Source organism: Hemibagrus wyckioides, linkage group LG03 (genome assembly GCF_019097595.1).
Source record: "Hemibagrus wyckioides isolate EC202008001 linkage group LG03, SWU_Hwy_1.0, whole genome shotgun sequence".
Classification (NCBI taxonomy): domain Eukaryota; kingdom Metazoa; phylum Chordata; class Actinopteri; order Siluriformes; family Bagridae; genus Hemibagrus; species Hemibagrus wyckioides.
This window is the reverse complement of record NC_080712.1, coordinates 6,870,833-6,877,645: the sequence shown is the minus strand read 5'-3', so window position 1 is coordinate 6,877,645 and position 6,813 is coordinate 6,870,833.

The window sequence follows — 6,813 nt, the reverse complement described above, 5'->3', positions numbered from 1 at the left end:
GAGTCAGGACAAATACAGCGGGCAGCCGGTGCCAGCCTCGTCCTGGCACGCCACCTGTCTCACTCTTTCTCTTCATCCAGCAGTGTGACAGAAGCAGCTGAAGCCCTCCCATCCAACCCTGCCTTAAATTTACCCTTTGGCCTTTTACACTAAGTGCACACATCATACTCACACACACACACACACACACACAAACATACGGAACGACTTTGCATCTGATCCATGATCAGTTTCGGTTCATACGTCACATAAGAATTGGAAAAATGAGAGCTGGCCCTCTCATAAAGACAATACCGTGTACAGAGCGATGACTGTACAGGCGGATTTCCTCCACTACTCACGCCATGGAAAGTGTGACGATCGTGACTGACCCTTACTGTGACTTTTGACCTTCAGCTTGCAGAGTCATTCAGGGTTTCAGCGCTGCTGCATGCCTGTGTTAGAGGCTGTGTGAGATGACCTGGACATCAAAAATAATAATCACTGAGCTAACAGGACAGGACAGCACAGAGGGAAAAGAGAGTTCTGTCAAATTAATTCAGGTGTACTGTATATAACAAAGAAAATGTGATAAAATATCACAAAAGAAATGAAAAATGAAAATGAAAAATTAATTTTTGGTTACCCAATTATTCAGCAAAATGTCACAAAAAATCATATATATTATATTATATTGTATATAAAAATATATTATCTAAGGATTTTAATGTAGTCTGCTGTTCTAAAGTATTGTATATATGTAAAATATTAAACAAATATATTAAATTAAAATTATATTAAAATATAACACTATAGAACAGCAGACTACATTACAATTCTTAGATAATATATTTTTAAAAATTAACAATGAACATTCTGAGTTATATATAATATAATATAATATAATATAATATAATATAATATAATATAATATAATATATAAAAAAGTCATTCAGAAAAATATAATAAAATGTAATAGATTTTAGATATTTTTATAATATATAATATTTATATATTATTTTTTAACAATTTAATACTTAATACTTTAATACAATTAATAATTATATAATATTAATAAAATAAATAATAATATATAAAATAAATAATTATATAATATTTTTTAATGATTTTTGCTTTTTTAATGAACAGCTTTCGGTCACTTCTGCGCTGCAAAGACAGAATTCACCAGTAAATGCTGAATATATTAAATTCTTTCACCTCCTATTGATTGATTGATTGATTATTTAATTGATCTTTTCTCAGCAGTAGTTTTAATATGGCATAAAAATCATTTCATATACTGTTAACAAGAAGTTATTATTATGCTCCATAAAGGTAAAGGTCATAGTTCAGCACATTCATCAGAACTGACTGTGATTTATATATTTCATTTAGAAGGTCATTAAACCTACTCAAATATACTCTATATATATATATATATATTTCTTTCTTTCTTTTTTTTTTAAATGCATATTAATAGTGTACATAATGATCAACCTTGAAGCATGGAAGAGTTTATGACTTATTCTGGCACACAACAATTGTATTTCTAGGAATTCATTTTTTAAAATAATTGTAATGGAAGAGAATTGTTCATGATGTAACATAGCATTCACTTATATATTATATATTACTCCCTGACAATTAAAAAAACCTTGTGTTGTTGATTAATGCTCTGTAACAGCAGCTCTGACAGTGGTTCCAGCTGCAAGGCCGCGGATCATCGGCTGATCTCAATGTCAGCAGGGTTTTTTTCACTTCTTTTATTTTGTTTGTCTTGGTATTGTCTTTTGACCTCATTTTTGACTCGGCTCATGTCAAAAATCAACACAAACAAAGACAATGGATCAACACAAATAAAGCAAAACAGTTAGAGACCTTTTCTTCTTCTCATAATCTTCCAGAAATTCAGATGGTGCAACTTCCTGTTGAACATCGAACTCATGGTGTATTCCAATTTTCCGATATTCCACTGTGTCCAGGTTACAGTGCGGAGTGAATGACTAAAATATTTATTTTTTAAACACTTTAAAGGATTAATTTGTTTTAAGCATGTGATGTTACTTAGATTGACACACTAATACAAAAAATTGCAAGTATGATAAGATAAGATAAGATAAGATAAGATAAGATAAGATAAGATAAGATAAGATAAGATAAGATAAGATAAGATAAAGATTTGATCTGCTGCCCCCAAGACCCGGCTCCGGATAAGCGGGAGACAATGATGATGATGAAGATGAAGATGAAATATTCTAGATATACAAAAAGTACAAAAAAATGTGCTAGGCAATGTAATAATAATAATAATAATTATAATAATTATATTCTAAGGTAAAGTGAAGTTGTGTAGTGGAATGGGCAAAATTTTCTGTGCTGTACATTTTATTCATGTTCATAGTTTTTATAGTTCTTTACAAGCACATATATTGTATTTACTTATGTTGTATATAAAGCATAACTGTTCCTACAGATGTGCACTTTTCCAATACGGAGCTTTCTTTCTGAACATAATGAAAGAAAGCTGATAGAAACGGAAGGTCAAGACCGGGAAAAAAGGGAATTGTTTTTAAAAATGGACCTCAGAAAGATTCGCTTAGACACCTGAGGATCTCCTAAATCTGAATCAGTGCACACTGGATTGATACACACACACACACACACGCACACATATACATATAACATTATGAGTACTGAAGTGAAATAAGACTGATGATCTCCTCATCATGGCACCTGTTAGTGGGTGGGATATATTAGGCAGCAAGTCAGCATTTTGTCCTCAATGTTTATGTGTTAGAAGCAGGAAAAACGGGCAAGTGTAAGGATTTGAGTGAGTTTGACGAAGGGCCAAATTGTGATGGCTAGTCCACTGGATCAGAGCGTCTCCAAAACTGCAGCTCTTGTGGGGTGTTCCCGGTCTGCAGTGGTCAGTATCTATCAAACGTGGTCCAAGGAATGAACAGTGGTAAACCGGTGACAGGGTCATGGACGGTCAAGGCTCATTGATGCACGTGGGGAGAGAAGGCTGGCCCGTGTGATCCGATCCAACAGACGAGCTACTGTTGCTCAAATTGCTGAAGAAGTTAATGCTGGTTATAGAAAGTTGTCAGAATACACAGTGCAGGACGGGTCAGGGCTGTTTTGGCAGCAAAAGGGGGACCAACACAATATTAGGCAGGTTGTCATAATGTTATGCCTGATCGGTGTATACACACAGTTTAATATAAAAGGGAAAAATAATTCAAATTTATCTATCTATCTATCTATCTATCTATCTATCTATCTATCTATCTATCTATCTATCTATCTATCTATCTATCTATCTATCTATCTAATCTATCTATCTACAAAGCTATAGCGAGTGCTGAGACAGGAAACGATTCGGTTTGAATACACGTCTGAAGACACTTTAGCTCACTGACATCCTTTTTGTGCATTTTTATATTAAATAATGTGTCATTTTTCATACATAAAAAAACATGTCTGAGATACTCGAAGCGAGTGTATGATGACTCTGACATGCTACAGATTAACGTACTAGTCCCAAAAAATAAAAAACAAACATGCTAATAATAAACATTTGGGATTAGGGGAAAAAATGGGGTCAATTTGAATTATTTTATATTAAACTGTGTGTGTGTGTGTGTGTGTGTATCAATCCAGTGTGCACTGATTCAGATTTAGGAGATCCTCAGGTGTCTAAGCGAATCTTTCTGAGGTCCATTTTTAAAAACAATTCCCTTTTTCTCCGGTCTTGACCTTCCATTTCTATCAGCTTTCTTTCATTATGTTCAGGAAGAAAGCTCCGTATTGGAAAAGTGCACATCTGTAGGAACAGTTACGCTTCAATACAGTAGCCTGTTGGATATATTGTGAATAATCTCAAAGAACTGTGCTTAAAATCCAATGCTATTGTTAATAGGCTCTGTGTTAAAGCTGAAAGTGTAGAGTAACGATGGATAGTGAGATGAAAAAAGGAAATCTGGGTCTGTGTGGAATATTTATGTAGTATATTGAAGTCCAGCTCAGATTTTTTCCCCTCAGATTTTCAGTACAGTATGAAGCAGAAGCGACAGAGCTTGTGGGTAATTGCAACCCTGCTTCAAGCCTTTGTCTGTCTATGGTTTTGTCTCTAAACTGATTTCATCTCTCTCTCTCTCTCTCCCTCTCTCTCTCTCTCTCTCTCTTGCTCTCCATATCCCTTTGTTTCCCCATTTTTTTTCCTCCCCCGCCCTCTCTCAAGCTCCTCCTCCCCCCCTCCTCCAACACTCCACCAATGGCAGAGTCTTCAGGTGTTGACCTTATCGGGTGGAGGTCAATGCCAGGTCAGGGCTCTGTTGCTAGGCTACCATCAGATAAGTGGTGGGGAAGGCTGCGCGGTGGGTTGCGCCGTCATTCGGCGCCTGTCATGTAATCTCATTCATTTGCTGACAATTGCCTGCGCGTCACAGAAGGTTATCGAGCCGATCCTGTCATAATGAAACGCATTAAAATATTAAACCAAGCGGCTCTGTATCTTTCGAGACGTTCTCCTAAGGATGGGTTATGCCACGTTCGTGTCAGCTTTTATTTCAGTGGGTCATAAATGGCTTTATGCGTCAAATCTATGAAAGATATGATGACCTTTCCTTTTGGTCAGGATGCAGGTTTATGAAAAATATCACAGAGGACAAATTAAAGGAAAAACAAACAGAATTATTAAGATGCTGAGCTTCTATAAGCCACTTTAAAACACCTTATCTTATCAGAGATTGTACAGTATACGGCTCTGGAAGCGTACTTTAATGATAAACGATCTTCTTTTCACAATCTCAAGATTTTTACTCAGTTACGATGATGTACGTGAGCGCTGTCTAACACCTCACTCCAAAATTCTGTTGAGATGTGGTGAGTCTGAAGGCCTTAACTTATGAGTTACTTCATTCTCATCCTCATCAAAACATTCAGTGAGACCCTGACAACAGGGGAGGAGTCAGCCTGGAACAGACCACGCCCAACAGGATAAAGGTGATCGGTCTGAAGGACTTTGTATTGATTTGCAGTGATGCTTTTGTCTAAGGGGACAAACCGGTCAGTGATTAAAGATGATTATTTTGGAGAAAATGATTAGTTTTCGAATAGCTTTTAATTAAAAAAATAACTAATTTGTATAATTATTCTATTATATTCTTTTCTGTTGTTTTAAAGGTGCTTACTGGAAAAAAAAGCCGAATTTCTTTAGTAAGATTTAAAAAAAAAAATCATTTAGAAGATCCTACATTACAATTCTATCATTTTTTTTAAAATTATTTTTTCAAATAAAAAAATAAAATAAAAAACTTCATTTAAATTTAAAAATGGTTTAATTTTTTTAAAAAAATGTAAAAAGTAATTTTATTTATTGTATGTTAGACTTTTACCTGATATAATGCATTTTATCTATCTATATATCTATCTATCTATCCATCCATCCATCCATCCATCTATCTATAGACATATCGTTGGGTGATTTCTAAAAATATAATTATTTTAACGTGTACTTATTATATATAATACAATATTTTTTTATTGGCTTGTGAGCATTTGGATAATTGCCCTATTGTGTGTGCATTTATATTTAAATCTATCTATCTATCTATCCATCCATCCATCCATCCATCCATCCATCCATCCATCCATCTATCTATCTATCTAGACAAATCTTTGGGTGATTCCTAAAAATATAATTATTGTTAACATGTGCTTGTGTGTGTGTTTGTGTGTGTGTGTGTGTGTGTTGTCCACTACATCGATCCATCATGACTCATTTGAGGGACAAGTGCTCCTGATTACTTCTAAGCTCCAAATAGCACCAAACTGGAGCAGTTGAGGCAGCGTATTATATTTAGTCCATGTGTCCAAGGTCTTCACACAAATGTGACGCAGCCTCCTACGCACTGCCACCTGGACTGCTCAGAAAGTGCTGCTCGAAAGCCTGTGTGGATAAATGACAACTGAAAGACAGGTCCTGTTCGCACCAGGCCAGTCTCACACACACACACACACACACACACACACATAGTCCTATAATTGCAGGAATGGAATGAAAAGTAGTATGTTCACACTAGAAAGTGACAAAAATGACAGGTGATCGGTTATTTTCTTAGCAATTGTGGAGCTGCGACTTCAAAAAAAAAAGCAAGGACTAAGATTCTCTAAGATTATATGCAAATTAGGTACGACAAAGTAAAGCTGCAAATCCAAAGAATCGGCTTCTCTGACCAGTTCTATGGCACATGTGGTCCTACTTTTCTTCAGTTCCCCACTCACAACCTGCAATTAGTTCCCATTTAGCATTACCATTTCACTTAAACCTTTTATTCAGTGGCTGTAGAGACATTATGAAAGAAAAATAAAGCTTGGAAAGAAGTAGCAGAGATCTTTAGTGCCTCTGAGGAGAATGTGAACAAAAAGCTACCAGGCTCACCATCAGGAATAAAAAATGCTGGACAGTATACAACCACAAGCGACAGCAGTAGCGGTCAGTTACACGCTACAAATTGTACACCTTGACACCTGATAGTGTGAGTCAAATGACACAGTGTTATCACTATTTGGGACTGGAGGTGAGTTCAGAAGTTGAGTCAAATATTATGTATATATATCCTATCAGCTCAGTGACCAGAAAAGAGCAGGACATTGTTATTATCCAGGGTTGGGAAATATGATTAAAATATCATATCACTATTTGCAAAGCCATGGCATGATACATGATATGTGTCACTATGCAAATTAGTTAGGTTTATTTTTCACCAGCAATATAGTAGTGTTGCACAACAAAGGGAATTAAATATATAATTTGACTTATTATAATTA